Below are 20,130 nucleotides of genomic sequence, written 5' to 3' on the forward strand. Positions count from 1 at the left end.
CAGCCATTCCAATACTATCTCACATTTCTGACAATCGATGTGCCTGCCTATCCATCTATTGTCCACCATTGCCTCTGTCTCCATCAAACTCTCTCTGTCTCTTTCTGTCTATCTATCATCTGTCTATCTTTCTATCTATCTATCATCTATCTATCTATCTATCTATCTCTATCTAATCTCTCTCTATGTATCTATCATCTATCTCTCTCTCTCTCTCTCTCTCTCTCTATCTATCTATCTATCTATCTATCTATCTATCTATCTAATATACCACCCACTCCTGGAGGACTCAACAAGAAAGAACATCTTAAAAAAAGACAATTTAAAAGATAATTTAAAACCCCTTAATAAAATCATCATGCATATCTTTTATGGCCGGATCAGGAAGAAGTGTCCTTTGTTCAATGTGTTATCTTGTTCAAGATAAAAGTGTAGACATGTGATCTTGGTTATAAATGAAGAAATATGCCCCCATCACCACCGCCATAGAGGAAACACAAGCCTCATAATAACCTTGAGGGAGATTTCTGCTATTCTTCTCAGAAGTTTCTGTTCCAGCTTGTACAGGCTTTTATCTCCTTTGCATTAAATTAACTCAGTCATTTCAATTTTGCAAACATTGCAGAAATCTTTTTTCTACAGAAATGGATCCGCCTGCTTTAAAGCAGAATGGAATAGAATAAAATAGAATAGAGTAGATTAGGGTAGGGTAGGGTAGGGTAGGGTAGGATAGAATATTGAAATGAAATAGAATAGAATAGAATTCTTTATTGGCCAAGTGTGATTGGACACACAAGGAATTTGTCTTGGTGCATATGCTCTCAGTGTACACATAAAGGAAAATATAGATGTGTCAAGAAACATGTGGTACCACACTTAATGATTGTCACAGGGGTCAAATAAGCAATGAAGAAACAATCCATATTAATAAAAATCTTAGGATACAAGCAACAAGTTACAGTCATACAGTCCTAAGTGGGAGGAAATGGGTGATAGGAATGATGAGAAAAGACTAGTAGAAATATGCTGTAGTTGGGTGGGCATGAGAACTGATTCATAACTGCTCCCTCCCTTCCTCTTGCAATCTAACAGTGAGTAACTCACTGTTAACTTGACTTACATCATTCTTTTGCTTCACTTTGTAAGTTCACATTGCAAAAATTCTTTGCAAAAGCAATGGGTTATTCGTCACAAAGCACCGGCATATAAACACTCCGAAATTGCAACCAGGGCTAACTTGGATTTACTGATGAATCTCGCTCCCAAATTCTTGCCCCCTACGCTACAGGTAGTCCTTGAGTTCTGACCACAGTCGAGTGAGTTCAAAATTTCCTTTGCTAAGCAAGACAGTTGTTAAGCAAGTTGCATCATTTTACAATCTTTCTAGGGGGGTGGGGGATGAATGGAGAGGGAGAGAGAGATTGAGAGACTGATAGAGAAAGAGGCAAGAATGGATGGATGGATGGATGGATGGATGGATGGAGAGAGAGTGTTTGACAGAGATGGAGACAATGATGGATGGAGAGAAAGAAATAGAGAATGTGATAGAGATAGCAAATAGAAAGAGATAAGGTTGGATGGATGGACGGACGGACGGACGGACGGACGGACGGACGGACAGACAGACAGACAGACAGACAGACAGATAGATAGATAGATAGATACAGATAGATGGCTGGAGAGAGAGTGACAGAGATAGAGACAATGTATGGATGTGTAGATATATAGATCTTGGTAGATTGATGGATGGATGGGTGGATAAATGAATGGATGGAGAGATAGTGTTTGATAGAAATAGAGACAATGGTGGATGACAGATAGATAGATAGATAGATAGATAGAGTAGATAGATAGATAGATAGATAGATAGATGATAGATAGATAGATAGATAGATAGATAGATAGATAGATAGATAGATAAATGATTCCTGCCTGATCAGTGGGTTGGACTAGATGACCTCTAAGGTCCCTTCCAACTCTTGTTATCCTGCTTTTGTCAATAAAAGGCGGAGCAGAATAAAATAAATAATAAATAATAAAAGGAGAGGGGTGGCAAAAACTCCCCCCAAATAAATAAAGATAAATAAATAAAAATAAAAATAAAATTCCCTGGCAGGCAGAAGTCTAACAGGTTACAGGGCTGGGCTGGATCTCCTCGATCGTCTGCGAGGCGTCTATTTTAAGGAGAGGTGCGGAAGCGGCGTGTTCGAAAGAGAGAACATGTTTGAACTTGTCCCGCTTCATACCCTTCGCACGGCACAATCTGTTCTGCTGGATCGTCAATTTTCTGAATCCTTCAACGCTCATCTTGCCTTCGAGTCCCCAAGGGTGCAAAGCTCCAGGCGACATCGGAGTGCCCAGCGTTGACCCGGTAGGCCAGTGATGGCGAACCTATGGCACGGGTGGCACAGGTGGCAAGCGGAGCCATATTTGCTGGCAAACGTCCCCGTAACGAAAATGCTGACCGGCAGGTGGGCGGGTGCGTTGACACGAGATTCAACTTCTGCGAGGGGCCGGAAGCCAAATCTCTCGTGAGGACACGTGTGCGAGCGAGATTTTGGCGATTTTCACCGATTCTTTGATTCCGCGCATGTGCCGAAGCAAAAATATAAGTGAAAATTGTCAAAATCTCACTCACGCACATGTCCTCACATGAGATTTGGCTTCTGGCGCATGAGCAGAAGCTGAATCTTGCGCCAATGAATGCATGCACATGGGATGCGACCACGCCGGTCACCTGGAGTGTTCCAGTGGCGCCGGCGAAGAGGAACCCCTATCTAGGATAGACTTCAAGTCCCAGAATTCCCCAGCCGCCATGACTCCAGATCCCATAATAGTATTTCATTCCCTCAGAAATTTTATACAAGCTGGACTATCCAGTCCAGTCAACGAAGCAGTGGAAGTGATGTGCCGGTGCCTGGAGGTTGTTGGGGCCTGGATGGGTGTCAACAAACTCAAACTCAACCCTGACAAGATGGAGTGGCTGTGGGTCTTGCCTCCCAAGGACAGTTCCATCTGTCCGTCCATTACCCTGAGGGGGGGAACTACTGACCCCCTCAGAGAGAGTTCGCAACTTGGGCGTCCTCCTCGATCCACAGCTGACATTGGAACACCATCTTTCAGCTGTGGCGAGGGGGGCGTTTGCCCAGGTTCGCCTGGTGTACCAGTTGCGGCCCTATTTGGACAGGGAGTCATTGCTCACAGTCACTCATGCCCTCATCACCTCGAGGTTCGATTACTGCAACGCTCTCTACATGGGGCAACCTTTGAAAAGTGTTTGGAAACTTCAGATCGTGCAGAACACAGCCGTGAGAGCCATCGTGGAGCTTCCCAGATTCACCCATGTTTCTGCAACACTCTGTGGCCTGCATTGGCTGCCGATCAGTTTCCGGTCACAATTCAAAGTGTTGGTCATGACCTTTAAAGCTCTACATGGCTTTGGACCAGAGTACCTCCGGAACTGCCTGCTACCGCACGAATCCCAGCGACCAATAAGGTCCCACAGAGTTGACCTTCTCCGGGTCCCGTCGACTAAACCAGTGATTTTCAACCTTTTTTGAGCCGCGGCACATTTTTTACATTTACGAAACCCTGGGGCACATTGAGCGGGGGGGGCGGGCGGCTAAAAAAAGTTTGGGACAAAAAAATTCTCTCTCTCTCTCTTCCTCCCCTTCACTCTATTTCTTTCTCCCGCCCTCTTTCTCTCCCTTCCTTCCTCTTTCTTTCTCTCTCTCTCCATCCCTCTTTCTTTCTCTTCCTTCCTTCCTCTCTTTTTTGCTCTCTTTCTCTCTCCCTCCCTACCTCCCTCTATGTCTTTCTCTCTCTCTCCGTCCCTCCCTCTTTCTCTCTCTCTCTTGCTTTCTTTCTCTCTCTTGCTCTCTCTCTCTTTCTCTCTCTTCTTTCTCTTGTTTTCTCTCTCTTGCTTTCTTTCTCTCTCTCTTGTTCTCTTTCTCTCTCTCTCGCTCTCTCTCTTTCTTTCTTTCTTTCTCTCTCTCTTGCTTTCTTTCTCTCTTGCTTTCTCTCTCTCTTGCTTTCTTTCTCTCTGAGCTTCGCGGCACACCTGACCATGTCTCGCGGCACACTAGTGTGCCACGGCACACTGGTTGAAAAACACCGGACTAAACAATGTCGTTTGGCGGGCCCCAGGGGAAGAGCCTTCACTGTGGCGGCCCCGGCCCTCTGGAACCAACTCCTCCCGGAGATTAGAACTGCCCCCACCCTCCCTGTCTTTCGTAAACTACTCAAGACTCATTTATACCGCCAGGCATGGGGGAGTTGAGATATTCCTTCCCCCTAGGCCATTACAAGTTATACATGGTATGTTTGTGTATATGTTTGGTTTTATAAATAAGTGTTTTTAGTTGTTATATTATTGGATTGTTACATGCTGTTTTTTTCATTGTTGTTAGCCGCCCCGAGTCTACGGAGAGGGATGGCATACAAATCCAATAAATTATTATTATTATTATTATTATTATTATTATTATTATTATTATTATTATAACTCCCAGAATTCCCAGCCGCTCTGACTCCAGATCCCATAGCAGTATTTCGTTTCCTCAGAAACTTTATGCTGGGTGGACTATAACTCCCAGAATTCCCCATCTGGCTTAAATTTGCTGAGATGGAGAAAATCTGAAGTAGGAATGAGAATAACTTTGGCTGGGGAATTCTGGGAGTTGTAGTCCACTCAGCTTACATTTGCAGAGGTGGAAACATAGGTTGTTGTTTTTCCCCCCTAGATTTAAACGGCTTGGAGATGGAAGGCAGGTGTAAGACATTTATCCTGCCCAGGTCCTCATGAAATGTGATAATGCCGAATTCCGAAGAGCCTCTGTCGATTCCAGAGCTTATTGTTCAACGGCCCGGCTCCAATCCTCCGAGAACAAAAGGCCGACTGCTGGAAAGGTCAGGCCTTGCCACGGGGTGACCCCTCGGACGTCAGTGGTAGCGGAAAAAACAGGTGGATCAAACAGCCAAAAGCCCAGTTAAGCTTGGCGGAAGAAAAACCGGGGCAGCCCAATTTGGAATTGCGATGCAAATCTCGGCTTTCCAAACCGCAGTGGGTCTGCTAGGCAGAAAATTAAAATTAAAAGCTACCTAATCCTACGTAGCTTCAGCTACGGCAATCTCACACTACTTACCAGAGCTTACAAAACTTTTGCCAGACCCATCCTCGAATACAGCTCATCTGTTTGGAACCCATATCGCATCTCAGACATCAACACCCTCAAAAACGTCCAAAGATACTTCACCAGAAGAGCCCTTCACTCCTCCACTTGAAACGAAATACCCTACGAAACTAGACTTACAATCCTGAATCTAGAAAGTTTACAACTATAACGCCTTAAACATGATCTAAGTATTGCCCACAAGATCATATGCTGCAACGTCCTGCCTTTCAACGACTACTTCAGCTTCAATCACAACAACACAAGAGCACACAACAGATTCAAGCTTAATATTAACCGCTCCAAACTTGACTGTAAAAAGTACAACTTTAGTAATCGAGTTGTCGAAGCGTGGAACTCATTACCGGACTCCATAGTGTCATTCCCAAACCCCAAACACTTTACCCTTAGATTATCCACGGTTGACCTCTCCAGATTCCTAAGAGGTCAGTAAGGGTCGAGTACAAGTGCACTAGAGTGCCTTCTGTCCCCTGTCCTATTGTCTCTCCTATATCTCCTATATCTTTTCTCTATTTTTTCATTGATATTTTTTTTTAATTTATTCATTTATTTATTTATTTATTCATTCATTCATTCATTCATTCATTCATTTATTTATTGGATTGGTATGCCGCCCCTCTCCGGAGACTCGGGGCGGCTAACAGCAACAATAAAACAGTGTACAATAGTAATTCAATACTAAGAACGATTAAAAACCCATTAATATAAAAACCAAACATACATACATACATACCATACATAGAATTGTAAAGGCCTAGGGGGAAAGAGGATCTCAATTCCCCCATGCCTGACGGCAGAGGTGGGTTTTAAGTAGCTTACGAAAGGCAAGGAGGGTGGGGGCGATTCTAATCTCTGGGGGGAGTTGGTTCCAGAGGGCTGGGGCCTCCACAGAGAAGGCTCTTCCCCTGGGTCCCGCCAAGCGACATTGTTTGGTTGATGGGACCCGGAGAAGATCCACTCTGTGGGACCTAACTGGTCACTGGGATTCGTGCAGCAGAATTATATATATAATTATATATAATCCTATATCCTATATCTTTATTCCTATATTTTATTCCTGTATCTCTTCTATTCCTTCTCTGATATATTTTACTACGAGTATATCATCTATACCTTTCATTGTGTATTGGGCAAAATAAATAAATAAATAAATAAAATAAGGGGAGAATGCAGAATTGGATATTTGCGGTTTGGATATTCGCTGTCGCTTCAACGGAGAAATAAAACTCTACCAATGAAGCTATAGTATGCCGAAAAACCACACAGGAGTCCTACAGCTATAATTGGGGCTGGAATTCATATTAAAAGCAGGAGGATGCTTGTTAAGTGAGTTGCCTCCAATTTTTACAATGTTTTTGCCAGGATTGTTAGGCTCAAAAGCCGGCTGGGTGACTTTGAGGCCAGTCCACCAGGAGACGGTGAGTTCTAGTCCCGCCTTAGGCACTCCTCTGCTCTCAACCTTATTCTACCAAACTTGAAATACTGGGATTGGACAATTCACAACTGCGTCGCCTCCGATCCGGTCGAAATTTAGTTCATAAAATCATAAACCAAAATGTCCTTCCTGTTAAGGGCTACTTCACCTTCAACCGCAGCAACACAAGAGAAACATAGAAACATAGAAGACTGACAGCAGAAAAAGACCTCATGGTCCATCTAGTCTGCCCTTATACTATTTCCTGTGTTTTATCTTAGGATGGATATATGTTTATCCCAGGCATGTTTAAATTCAGTTACTGTGGATTTACCAACCACGTCTGCTGGAAGTTTGTTCCAAGGATCTACTACTCTTTCAGTGAAATAATATTTCCTCACGTTGCTTTTGATCTTTCCCCCAACTAACTTCAGATTGTGCCCCCTTGCTCTTGGGTTCACTTTCCTATGAAAAACACTTCCCTCCTGGACCTTATTTAACCCTATATCATATTTAAATGTTTCGATCATGTCCCCCCTTTTCCTTCTGTCCTCCAGACTATACAGATGGAGTTCATTAAGTCTTTCCTGATACGTTTTACGCTTAAGACCTTCCATCTTTTTTGTAGCAGGTCAATTTTATCCATATCTTTTTGTAGGTGAGGTCTCCAGAACTGGACACAGTATTCCAAATGTGGTCTCACCAGCGCTCTATATAAGGGGATCACAATCTCCCTCTTCCTGCTTGTTATACCTCTAGCTATGCAGCCAAGCATCCTACTTGCTTTTCCTACTGCCCGACCACACTGCTCACCCATAGATTCAAATGTAATAGATTCAAATGTGGATTCCTGCCTTAAGAAAATGGGGCCAGGCTAAATTTCCTCAAAGGGTTATTGTTTTAAAAAAATAAATTTAAAAAAAAAAGACAATCTGAAGCATGTCTTCCAACTCTAGAAGCCTGTTCCAAAAATGGTATTAATTGATTGATTTAAGTTATGGCTACATGTGGAGACAAGTATCGCAATGCCAAATGCACTTTGAAAATCCACATATATGCCTTGGTATGTTTTGGTGTTGTTTCTTTTAGAGCTCTTGATTGATTGGAATTGGAGCCTTGTGACCATGACAGTCCTCATGTTTGCAAGAAATGATTAAAGTTCCCGTAATTGCCCCATTTTGCACAACATCCTGCTCGTTCACTTCTGTCTTCACGGACCAACAACAATGTGTAGAATGTGTGAGAAGGTGCCTGTGTTAATTTCCATCCATTTCATTCATGTTTTATCACCGTGGTGTTTTTGTTTTTATCTGATAAGGTGCCCAGTCACTTGATAGCGAGATGAGCAGCCTATACAATAAATAAATAAATAAATGAATGAATGAATGAATGAATGAATGAATAAATTTTAAGAGCCTTCTCTGTGGCAGCCCCGGCCCTCTGGAACCAACTCCCCCCAGAGATTAGAATTGCCCCCACCCTCCTCGCCTTTCGTAAGCTCCTTAAAACCCACCTCTGTCATCAGGCATGGGGGAACTGAGATATTCTTTCCCCCTAGGCCTCTACAATTTATGCATGGTATGTTTGTTTGTAGGGATGTTTGGTTTTACAAATAAGGGTTTTTTAGTTGTTTTAGTATTGGATTGTTACATGCTGTTTTTATCACTGTTGTTAGCCACCCTGAGTCCATGGAGAGGGGCGGCCTACAAATCCAATAAATTAGTAAGCAAGCAAGCAAGTAAGTAAATACAGTAAATACTTTTTACTTAATCAAACAACCACATCTGCCTGACCCCGATCCTCGGGGGTGTAGAAAGATGGAGTGTATGATCCATGGAGTTATACGGAAATGTTTGGAGAGATCAGGGGGGAATCTCAGTGAACATAGAGACTTGCAAATTTCCGGGTGCTGCTACAACCCTTGGTAGGTAGCATGTTAAGCAAACAAGACAATTAATTCTAAATTTAAATAATCATAGAGGGCTGTCTGGGTATTACCCAATTCAGTCAGGAATGTAATTTATGTGCCATCACACAACGATGTAACCTTCACACCACAGAGAAAGACTTCGGAGGTGCTTGGGTGTTAGCCAAGGTTGTATGAATAATATTGTGGGTTCTACCTGGGCTCTAATCGCCTGAAAAGGGTTTGTATTACTGTCTGTTTCTTCTTCTTCTTCTTCTTCTTCTTCTTCTTCTTCTTCTTCTTCTTCTTCTTCTTCTTCCTCCTCCTCCTTTTTCTCCTCCTCCTCCTCCTTCTTCCTCCTCTTCCTCCTTCCTCTTCTTGTTTCTTTCTTTCTTCTTCTTCTTCTTCTTCTCCTCCTCCTCCTCCTCCACTTCTTCTTCCTCCTCTTCTTCCTTCCTCTCCTCTTCAATTCTTCTTCTTCTTCTTCTCCTTCTCCTCCTCCTCCTTCTTCTTCTCCTTCTTCCTTCCTCTCCTCTTCAATTCTTCTTCTTCTCCTTCTCCTCCTCCTCCTTCTTCTTCTCCTTCTTCTCCTCCTCCTCCACTTCTTCTTCCTCCTCTTCTTCCTTCCTCTCCTCTCCTCTTCAATTCTTCTTCTTCTTCTTCTTCTTCTTCTTCTTCTTCTTCTTCTTCTCCTTCTCCTTCTCCTCCTCCTTCTTCTCCTTCTCCACTTCTTCTTCCTCCTCTTCTTCCTTCCTCTCCTCTTCAATTCTTCTTCTTCTTCTCCTTCTCCTCCTCCTCCTCCTCCTCCTCCTCTTCTTCTTCCTCCTCTTCTTCCTTCCTCTCCTCTTCAATTCTTCTTCTTATTCTTCTTATTCTTCTTATTCTTCTTCTTCTTCTTCTTCTTCTTCTTCTTCTTCTTCTTCTCCTTCTCCTTCTCCTTCTCCTCCTCCTCCACTTCTTCTTCCTCCTCTTCTTCCTTCCTCTCCTCTTCAATTCTTCTTCTTCTTCTTCTTCTTCTTCTTCTTCTTCTCCTCCTCCTCCTCCTCCCCCTCTTCTTCTTCCTCCTCTTCTTCCTTCCTCTCCTCTTCAATTCTTCTTCTCCTTCTCCTTCTCCTTCTCCTTCTCCTTCTCCTTCTCCTTATAGTCATGCAACTCAAACAAACCATACATAAATTATAATAGCTGAGGGTATATTAATTTCCCCGTGCCTGGCGACATAGATGAGTTTTCAAAAGTTTACGAAAGGCAAGGAGGGTGGGGGCAGTTCTTATCTCCAGGGGGAGTTGGTTCCAGAGGGCCGGGGCCACCACAGAGAAGGCTTTTCCCCTGGGTCCCTCCAAAAGCACCATTATGGTGATAAGTCAAGGACTGCTTCTAAATACGGCAAATGCTTTTCTCCCATGGATTTAAGCCTGTCTACTTCTAAGTTTTTACAAGCTGTTGTTTTTGATTCAGTACTTTGGCTTTTGATTGGGGGTTATGGGAAATGCGATGAAATCCAACACCATCCGAATGACTCCGGGCGGCAGAAGAGGCTTAATTTAGTTAGGACTAATATTAGATGTCACTCATTAAAACATTTGGCTATCGAAACCTTCACCCTGCCAGCAAACCGTTTACACACTAAACTTGAGATTTCTGTGAAATCCATCAACCCCTAAAATACATACGAATAATACCCTAAGTGGAATATCATTTTTAAAAAAACGCTTTGCAAATTGGGTGGGTTTATTTTTGATTTCTTTCTTTAAAATCGTCCAGGAAAACTTGAATATTCTTTAAAAGTTGAATATTTTAGAAAAGGCTGTTGTAGATTATGGACAGTTACAGATACAGTGATCTCTCGGTTACTTTTCAGGACCACCCGCGATAAACGAAAAACTGCGAAGTTGGGACATGAGGCTTTTTTGAAAGAATCTGGCTCACGTGAAATAATTATTCCTCTTTGGTACTTTGGTACGACCACACTTGGAATGCTGTGTTCCGTTCTGGGGGCCCCAATTTAAAAAGGACATTGATAAACTAGAACAAGTTCAAAGGAGAGTTACAAGGATGGTGAGTGGTCTGGAAACCACGTCCTATGAGGAATGGTTAAAGGATCTAGGGAGGTTTAGTCTCCAAAGGAGAAGACTGGGAGGAGACTGACTTATTTATTTATTTATTTTTTTAGAATAGAATAGAATTTTTTATTGGCCAAGTGTGAATGGACACACAAGAAATTTGTCTTGGTGCATATGCTCTCAGCGTAGATAAAATAAAATATACATTTGTCAAGAATCATGTGGTACGGCACTTAATGATTGTCATAGGGGTCAAATAAGCAATGAAGAAGCAATATCAATAAAAATCTTAGGATATAAGCAACAGGTTACAGTCATACAGTCAACATGGGAGGAAATGGGTGATAGGAAAGATGAGAAAAACTGGTAGAATAGAAGCGCAGATTTAGTAGAAAGTCTGAGAGTGTTGAGGGAATTATTTGTTTAGCAGAGTGATGGCGTTCGGAAAAAAACTGTTCTTGTGTCTAGTTGTCTTGGTGCGCAGTGCTCTGTAGCAACGTTTTGAGGGTAGACAATTTGTGTCCAGGATGTGAGGGGTCAGTAAATATTTCCCCCGCCCTCTTTTTGACTCGTGCAGTATACAGGTCCTCAATGGAAGGCAGGTTGGCAGCAATTGTTTTTTCTGCAGTTCTGATTTATTTATTTATTTGTTTATTTAGTTAGTTAGTTATTAGTCCAATACACAATGAAGGCTATAGAGGATATACTTGTAATAAAATATATCAGAAAAAGAATAGAAGAGATATAGGAATAAAAAATAGGAATAAAGATATAGGATATAGGAATAAGATATAGAGATAAAATATATCAATGGAAGAATAGAGAAAGGATATAGGAATAGAATAATAATAATAATAATAATAATAATAATAATAATAATTATTATTATTATTATTATTATTATTATTATTATTATTATTATTATTTATTAGATTTGTATGCCGCCCCTCTCTGAGGACTCGGAGCGGCTCACAACAAGCAAAACATCATATACAAATCCAATATTAAAACAGTTTTAAAAACCCTTATTAAAAAACAATCATACAACCCGAGCACACCATACCTAAAACAAAACAGCTAAGGTATATTAATTTCCCCATGCCTGGCGACATAGAGTAGGTGGGTTTTCAAGAGTTTACGAAAGGCAAGAAGAAGAAAAGATATAGGAGATATAGGAGAGACAATAGGACAGGGGACGGAAGGCACTCGAGTGCACTCATGCACGCCCCTTACTGACCTCTTAGGAATCTGGAGAGGTCAACCGTGGACAGTCTAAGGGTCAAGTGTTGGGGGTTAGGGGATGACATTACGGAGTCCGGTAATGAGTTCCACCCTTCGACAACTCGATTACTAAAGTCGTATTTTTTACAGTCCAGTTTGGAGCGGTTAATATTAAGTTTGAATCTGTTGTGTGCTCTTGTGTTGTTGTGGTTGAAGCTGAAGTAGGTCGCTGACAGGCAGGACAGGCTATCACAGAGCAGAGGGATCAGCATTGTTCTCATTAGCACAGGGAAGGATTAGAAACAATGGAGAGGAGTCAATTTAGATGAGATATCAGAAAAAACTTTCTAACGGTAAGGGTGATAAACCGGTGGAACAGTTTGCCACAGGAGGTAGTGGGCTCGCCTTCACTGGAGGTCTTCAAACAGAGACTGGACAGTCATCTTTCTGGGATGGTTTAGTGAATCCTGCATTGAGCAGGGGGTTGGACCCGATGACCCTGGAGGTCCCTTCCAACTCTTCCAACTTTCCAAATGTAAAATAATGCACTTGGGGAAAAGGAATCCTCAATCTGAGTATTGTATTGGCAGTTCAGTGTTGGCAAATACTTCAAAAGAAAAGGATTTAGGGGTAGTGATTTCTGACAGTCTCAAAATGGGTGAACAGTGCAGTCAGGCGGTAGGGAAAGCAAGTAGGATGCTTGGCTGCATAGCTAGAGGTATAACAAGCAGGAAGAGGGAGATTATGATCCCACTATATAGAATGATGGTGAGACCACATTTGGAATATTGTGTTCAGTTCTGGAGACTTCACCTACAAAAAGATATTGACAAAATTGAACGGGTCCAAAGACGGCCTACAAGAATGGTGGAAGGTCTTAAGCATAAAACGTATCAGGAAAGACTTCATGAACTCAATCTGTATAGTCTGGAGGACAGAAGGAAAAGGGGGGACATGATCGAAACATTTAAATATATTAAAGGGTTAAATAAGGTCCAGGAGGGAAGTGTTTTTAATAGGAAAGTGAACACAAGAACAAGGGGACACAATCTGAAGTTAGTTGGGGGAAAGATCAAAAGCAACATGAGAAAATATTATTTTACTGAAAGAGTAGTAGATCCTTGGAACAAACTTCCAGCAGATGTGGTAGATAAATCCACAGTAACTGAATTTAAACATGCCTGGGATAAACATATATCCATCCTAAGATAAAATACAGAAAATAGTATAAGGGCAGACTAGATGGACCATGAGGTCTTTTTCTGCCGTCAGACTTCTATGTTTCTATGTTTCTATGTTTCTATGATTCTATGATTCTATGATTCTATGATTCTATGATTCTATGATTCTATGATTCTATGATGATTCTATGATTCTATGATTCTATGATTCTATGATTCTATGATTCTATGATTCTATGATTCTATGATTCTATGATTCTATGATTCTATGATTCTATGATTCTATGATTCTATGATTCTATGATTCTATGATTCTATGATTCTATGATTCTATGATTCTATGATTCTATGATTCTATGATTCTATGATTCTATGATTCTATGATTCTATGATTCTGTTCTGCCGGTGTGTGCCACATGCCCTTAATAACAGGTTAATGAATCCAAGCAGACACACACACACACAAAATAGAATGCAAATAAATTTTCTTTATCAACAGAAGAGAAGAAAAAAAACCCCTTTTAAACTTCAAAGGGATTTCTTGTGCAAACAAGGCACACTGGAAATACAATCCAAGAACGATGTTCCGTAATAAATCCAATTACTATGATTGGTTTTAAGCATTGTTGTTGTGTTTATAACTATATATTGTTTTATTTTATGGTGGAGAGAATAAAAAAAAAATTATACCCGTAAAAATAGTAGGAAGGGTGAGTGAGTGAGTGGTCAGAAACATAGAGAGATTATCTATCTATCTATCTATCTGTCTGTCTGTCTGTCTGTCTGTCTGTCTGTCGGTCTGTCTATCTGTCTATCTGTCTATCTGTCTATCTGTCTATCTGTCTATCTGTCTATCTGTCTATCTGTCTGTCTATCTACCTATCGATCTATCTAATTATCTGTCTGTCTGTCTGTCTGTCTGTCTGTCTGTCTGTCTGTCTGTCTATCTATCTATCTATCTATCTATGTACTTACTTAGTACTTATTTATTTATTACATTTCTATGCTGCCTTTCTGAGACTCAGGACGATTCAAAACAAAGCAATACAACATACAGAAGAAATCTAACATTAACATTCTAAAAACCTCAGTTCTAAAGACATATACAAACTAACTTCTGTAAACTATGGGGGGGAGGAAGCAGAATAAAATTTCAAACGGATAACAGAGTTCACAGAGTTGGCAGGGAGCTTGGAGGTCATCTAGTCTGACCCCCTTGCTCAAGATACCATTGTGTGGCATGAAACAGGAAACAAAACGAAATTAGGATATTTGGGTTGGATGATTACCAAACAATAGCAGATGAAAGGGAAAGAAAGAAAGTTGTGTAGTAGAGAGATTCCAGTGTTTACTTTACATTTGTATTTCCTTCTTTTGATTTCTTTCATTCGTTCAGCCACCTGTCTCTCCTTCCTTTGCCCTCTCTTCCTTCTTTTCTTCCTTTCTTCTCTCTCCTTCCTTTTTCTTTTTCTTCCTTCCTTTCCTCTCTCCTTCCTTGCTTTCTCCTTTGTGTCATCCCTTCTTTCTTTTCAGCCTTTCCTGTCTCCTTCCTTCCTCTCTGCATCCCTTCCTCTGTTCTTTCTTTCTTTCTCTTTCTCTTTCTTTCTCTTCTTTCTTTCTTTCTGCCTTTCTTTTCTTTGTTTCTCCTCTTTCCTTCCTTCTTTTTCTTTTTCTTCCTTCCTTTCCTCTCTCCTTCCTTCCTTTCTCCTTTGTGTCATTCCTTTCTTTTCTTCCTTTCCTTTCTCCTTCCTTCCTCTCTCCATTCCTCCCTCTATTCTTTCTTTTTTTCCTTTCTCCTCTTTCCTTCCTTCTTTTTCTTTTTCTTCCTTCCTTTCCCCTCTCCTTCCTTCCTTTCTCCTTTGTGTCATCCCTTCTTTCTTTTCTTCCTTTCCTTTCTCCTTCCTTCCTCTCTCCATCCCTCCCTCTGTTTTTTCTTTCTCTCTCTTCCTTTCTGTTTTTCTTTTCTTTGTTTTTTTCTGTCTTTCTGTATTTTCTTTCTTTCTGTCTGTCTGTCTCTCTTTCTTTTCTTCCTTTCCCCTCTCCTTCCTTGCTTTCTTCTTTGTGTCATCCCTTCTTTCTTTTCTTTCTTTCCTTTCTCCTTCCTTCCTCTCTCCATCCTTCCCCTGTTCTTTCTCTTGCTCTCTACCTTCTTTCTTTCTTTCCTTTCTTTCCTTCCTTCCTTCCTTCCTTCTTTTTTCCTCCCTTTCTCCGGCCCACTTTCCTTCCTTTCATCTCCCTCCCTCCTTCTTTCTTTCTTCCCTCCCTCCTTCCCTTCCTTGCTTCTCTCTCTCTCTCTCTCTCTTTCTTTCTTTTCTTTTCTTTTACTTCCCTCTCCTTCCCCTCCTCCTTCCCTTACTTTAAATACACCAGCTTCTGTGAGTTCTCATCCTCCCCTGCTTCAACCTTTACAACCCAGCTACTATCAGAGGAAACTGTGCCCAGAGTTTGCCGGAATGCGCCCAGAGGCAAATCACCGAAACCGCCCGGTTTGATTCCACAATCTGTACACATCACAAGCCCTTCCCCAACACACACACACACACCACCTCAGCCCCACTTACCCTTCCAGGATTCCTGGGGTGCCTCTCATGTGGCTGGGCTCCCTTTGGGGTCCATCTTCAGCCTCTCCCCCCCAACTTCAATTTCCCTCCTCTGGACCTTCCCGGCGTCTTTCTTTCCCCAGTTGTTGCTCCAGCCAAAACCGCCTGGAAACTGCAGCCTCCACCGCAACACTGGTGGTGGTGGTGAAAGAAGAGAAGAAGAGGAAGGAGGAGGAGGAGGAGGCGTGCCCGGTGCTGCCTCTCCCCGGGCCAACCCTTGCCTGCATGGCCCAGAAGGGAGGGCACAGGGCCCTTGGCCAGCTCTGCCCCCTGCCTGCTCAACTCCAAGGGAAAGTCTTTGGGTGAAAACTTTGAGCAGGAGTTTTTAAGCCTTGGTTAGAGAAAAAGGACCTTGGAAGCCCAAAGCGACTCCTCGCTGCCCCCAGTTGTCCAAGCCTGGAATTGACACACCGCATCTAAGGCATTAACACCCTCGAAAATGTCCAGAGATCCTTCACCAGAAGAGCCCGGCATTCCTCCCCCCGTAACAGAAAACCGTATGAAACTAGACTTTCAATCCTGGGCCTAGAAAGCCTTAAACATGATCTAAGTATTGCCCACAAGATTATATGCTGCAACGTCCTGCCTGTCAACAACTACTTCAGCTTCAACCACAACAACACAAGAGCACACAACAGATTCAAGCTCAATATTAACCGCTCCAAACTTGACTGTAAAATATACAACTTCAGTAATAGAGTTGTTGAAGCGTGGAACTCATTGCCGGACTCCATAGTGTCAACTCCTAACCCCCAACACTTTACTCTTAGACTGTCCACGGTTGACCTCTCCAGATTCCTAAGAGGTCAGTAAGGGGCGTGCATGAGTGCACTAGAGTGCCTTCCGTCCCCTGTCCTATTCTCTCTCCTATATCTCCTATATCTTCTCTTCTATCCCTATATCTTTCTTCTATTCTCTCATTGATTATTTTATCCTATACTCTCTCTTCTATTCTTTCTCTAATTCTATTTCCTCGAAAGTCTCCTCTATTACCTTCATTGTGGATTATTGTGTATTGGACAAAATAAATAAATAAAACTAAAAGATTGACGGCAGAAAAAGACCTCCTGGTTCATCTAGTCTGCCTTTATTTATTTATTTATTTAGTTATTCATCCATCCATCCATCCGTCCATTTTCTTCTAAAGGAGAAAAGCCTTCTCTGTGGTGGCCCGGCCCTCTGGAATCAGATGTAATCAGTGTAAATTTATTGGATGAATATAAATGAATGTTTTTAAAGTGTTTTAGAAATTTTTTAAGATTTTAATTGTATTAATTTGATCTATTGTATTGTTATGTCTTTTATATATGCTGTGAGCCACCACGAGTCCTTGGAGAGGAGCGGCATACAAATCCAATTAAACCTAAACTTGAACTTAAATTCAGTGACTGTGGATTTACCAACCATATCTGCTGGAAGTTTGTTCCAAGCATCTACGACTCTTCCAGTCAAATAATATTTTCTCACGTTGCTTCTGATCTTTCCCCTGTCTTATTTCAACTCAAAAGATGCTCGGTGGTGCAGTGGTTAGAGCGCAGTACTGCAAGCTACTTCTGCTCATCCCCGGCTGCCAGCAGTTTGGCAGATCGAATCTCAGTAGGCTCCAAGTTGACTCAGCCTTCCATCCTTCCAAGGTGGGTCAAATGTGGACCCAGATTGTTGGGGGCAAGAGGCTGACTCTACAAACCGCTTAGAGAGGGCTGGAAAAGCACCGTGAAGCAGTAGATAAGTCTAAGTGCTATATTGCTATTTTCCCACATCAAGAATTGCCTAGAGTCATCTCCTTCATCAAAACATAGAAACATAGAAGACTGAGGGCAGAAAAAGACTTCATGGTCCATCTAGTCTGCCCTTATACTATTTTCTGTATTTTATCTTAGGATGGATATATGTTTATCCCAGGCATGTTTAAATTCAGTTATTGTGGATTTATTTACCACGTCTGCTGGAAGTTTGTTCCAAGCATCTACTACTCTTTCAGTAAAATAATATTTTCTCATGTTGCTTTTGATCTTTCCCCCAACTAACTTCAGATTGTGTCCCCTTGTTCTTGGGTTCACTTTCCTATTAAAAACACTTCCCTCCTGAACCTTATTTAACCCTTTAACATATTTAAATGTTTCGATCATGTCCCCCCTTTTCCTTCTGTCCTACAGATGGAGTCCATGAAGTCTTTCCTGATACGTTTTATGCTTAAGACCTTCCACCATTCTTGTAGCCCGTCTTTGGACTCGTTCAATTTTGTCAATATCTTTTTGTAAGTGAGGTCTCCAGAACTGAACACAGTATTCCAAATGTGGTCTCACCAGCACTCTATATAGCGGGATCATAATCTCCCTCTTCCTGCTTGTTATACCTCTAGCTATGCAGCCAAGCATCCTACTTGCTTTCCCTACCGCCTGACTGCACTGTTCACCCATTTTGAGACTGTCAGAAATCACTACCCCTAAATCCTTTTCTTCTGAAGTTTTTGCTAACACAGAACTGCCAATGCAATACTCAGATTGAGGATTCCTTTTCTCCAAGTTCATTATTTTACATTTGGAAACATTAAACTGCAGTTTCTATTGCTTTGACCATTTATCTAGTAAAGCTAAATCATTTGCCTTGTTACAGACCCCTCCAGGAATATCAACCCTATTACACACTTTAGAGTCATCGGCAAATAGGCAAACCTTCCCTACCAAACCTTCCCCTATGTCACTCACAAACATATTAATCAGTGTTCTAGACGAGTGTTTCTCAAATAGTGGGGCAGGGGCCTCTGGGGGTGTATAGCTGGCTGGAGAACTCTGGGAGTTGAAGTCCACAAGTCTTAAACTTGCCAAGTTTGAAGACCTCTGCCTTAAGGTATATGCATTGAAGTTTGGGCGTTTTTTTTTTTCACCTACCAGGCTTCAAAAAGGCCTGTGCCCATACATAGGGGGGCAGTGTAGGTCAGGGGGAAGAGGTGTGGGCACATGAACCCAAAAAGTTCGCCCTCACTGGCACAGGACAAGCTCATCCCCAACCAACAGGAAGGAGCAACTGCAAATGATTGAGACGTTTTCTCATTCTGGAAAGAAAAACTGCAATTTGCGAAGGTTCCTTACTTAACTCTTAAAAGTTCCCAAGTTTGGACATCTTCAGCCTGTACCAGACAAATGATTGCCCTGTCTCTCCTTGAAATCCTCCCGTGATGGAGCAACCGCAACTTCCAGAGGCAAGGAGTTCCACTGATTAATTGTTCTCGCTGTCAGGAAATTTCTCCCAGCTTGCGTCTCTCCTTGTTTTTACTGTAATCATTTTTTTTACGTCCTACAGAATGATTACACATCGACAAACGTTCCTAAATTTGGCATGGCAAATAGGTGGGCAAAGACCTTTGTATTCCCAGTTTAATTTTGGTTTATTTTAAGGACTCTCTCCTGCTGTAACAAGTCCTGGAAAAACTGGTTTGGAGAATTCCTTCAGTCTCCAAGGGAGGTGATGTAGGCGTTGAAATGGGTCACGTCAGCTCTGGGATTACCTGAAAACATATCCGGCCCAGCCCAGTGTTCGGAATTGTAATCGTGGAACAATTAATTCTAAGAGTCGAGGAAAAAATATTGTTTTTGGTGAGTTCAAAGAATAAAGCCAGCTAAAAATAGCCACCTCTTCTGTGTGTTTTAGCAAGTTGGCATCCTAAAACTGGTATCAACACCTTTACTACGCAAAGACAGTGTGTTATTCCATCCTGGGAATTAATTTCCTTAGTGTTGTGGTTAGCTCTGGCCCAGCTCCTGCCCCAAGGACTGTGGATGTGGGAGAGACATCCACATGCTGCAGGCCTGTTTTGCCCCCGGTGGATTCTTCTGATGAAGGCTCCTCTGACCAAGAAGACATGAGTGACAGGGAGGAGGAGAATGTGGCAGACAGCTCAGAAGGAGATCCATTATCTAGCTCCTCCTTGGATTCGGAACAAGAGTTAATGATACAGCCACGCATGCAGTGAGCGATGCATAGGCAGGAACAACGGAGAGATTATTATCAAAGAAAATGAGGCCACCTGTGGTTGGGTGGGGCTGTGGTCATTAGGGAGGCTGCTATAAAGAGCAGCCTGTGGGTTTGGCCATTGTGGAGGATTATCTGATCGTTGTGTTTCGTGACTGCTTTACTGACTTTGACCTTTTGTGTGCTGATTTTCCCTCGCTTTGAAACTAAACCAGAGCAAAGTGTGTGTCACTTTGTGAAAGAAGAAGGACTGTGAATTGTCTCACAGCTGCAAGCTAAGTATCACAGAACTGATAAGGGACTTGTACAAATTACCAGGTTGTTTGGAGACGAGGGCTCTTTGCTATACCAAAAGAGGGCTTGGTTTAAGTGAATTTCCATTATAAAGAACATCGTGTTGAATTTTCAAACGTGTGTGTGTCCGAAATTTGTACCTGTGAATTTTTGGGAGGAGTCTACCAGAGAGCCCGACAGAACACTTAGGACCTACATTATTAATTTTTCAACCTGTCCGTTTTAAGATAGGTAGACTTCCAGTCTTAAAGTGGCCAAGGTTGGAGACCCCTGGTTAATGGAGATTCTCA

General features: G+C 42.0%; 1 protein-coding gene across 1 annotated transcript in view; it reads right to left on the minus strand.

Annotated features, from left to right (window-relative positions):
* Positions 1-15,700, minus strand: part of P2RY2 (purinergic receptor P2Y2) — a 38,254-nt gene extending 22,554 nt beyond the window's left edge. The window contains exon 1 of the mRNA XM_070751614.1: positions 15,536-15,700. The gene's annotated coding sequence lies outside the window, so the exon portion shown is untranslated. The remainder of the gene's footprint in view (positions 1-15,535) is intronic.
* Between the last annotated feature and the right edge of the window lie 4,430 nt (positions 15,701-20,130).

The sequence above is a fragment of the Erythrolamprus reginae genome, chromosome 4, assembly GCF_031021105.1.
Source record: "Erythrolamprus reginae isolate rEryReg1 chromosome 4, rEryReg1.hap1, whole genome shotgun sequence".
NCBI lineage: Eukaryota > Metazoa > Chordata > Lepidosauria > Squamata > Dipsadidae > Erythrolamprus > Erythrolamprus reginae.